The 764-nt window shown below is 38.4% G+C and overlaps 1 pseudogene; it reads right to left on the bottom strand.

Moving 5' to 3' along the window:
- Nucleotides 1-221: 221 nt before the first annotated feature.
- On the bottom strand, nucleotides 222-358 carry LOC145244068 (U2 spliceosomal RNA; annotated as a pseudogene).
- Between the last annotated feature and the right edge of the window lie 406 nt (nucleotides 359-764).

Genomic DNA, 764 nt, shown 5'->3' with positions numbered 1-764 from the left:
GACATGAATTTCTTAAAGATAAACTAAAATGACCGAAAAACGGGCTGAAATGACTTAAATAAATAAAAAGTAAATGACTTAGATTGACTTTAATGAACTTAAGGATGAATTGAATGACCTTAAGAATGACTTAAATGCTTAAAAAATAACTGGAATACTTCAAAACCAAGTTGAATGATCTGGAGAATGACTTGAATGGCTTTGAGACTGACTGGTTGTAAAGTAGGTGATCATTTTACATTAGATTAATACAGAAAAGTGATCCCCCACTTTATATCAAAAAGTTACAAACATAAGTACAGTATGTGGTAAGAACAGATACTACACTTTGATCTTGGCCAAAAGGCCAAGAAAAAGGGTATTTATTTGCTCCCCCACCGAGCAAATTAGGCACAAGGCCGATTTTTAATGTGAGGAGTGAAGGGGAAATGGGGACCAACTCCCCGGAGAGTAGGGGAGCCGGATAGTGACAACTGGTATGAAGGGTTGCCCCTACACTGACCAAGGTCTTATATCTGTGGTTGCCCCCACATATGATATTTGCTTGCAGTATCTGCCAGAACAGATACTACACTTTGATATTGGCCAAAAGGCCGATAAAAACTTAAAAAGCTAAGAACAGCATCTATTAAGAACAGACCTTTGATCTTAACCAAAAAGGCCAAGCATTAAAGTGTTACGGACAGATCGACAGACCAGCCGACCAACCGACGGGGTTACTTATAGAGTCGCTGTCACGACACTAAAAATGTTCTTTTTTTTGT

The sequence above is a fragment of the Euprymna scolopes genome, chromosome 22 (assembly GCF_053919585.1).
Source record: "Euprymna scolopes isolate OS-2025 chromosome 22, ASM5391958v1, whole genome shotgun sequence".
Lineage (NCBI taxonomy): Eukaryota > Metazoa > Mollusca > Cephalopoda > Sepiida > Sepiolidae > Euprymna > Euprymna scolopes.
Note: the sequence above shows the minus strand (reverse complement) of the source record. Positions and strands in the feature narration are given on the sequence as shown.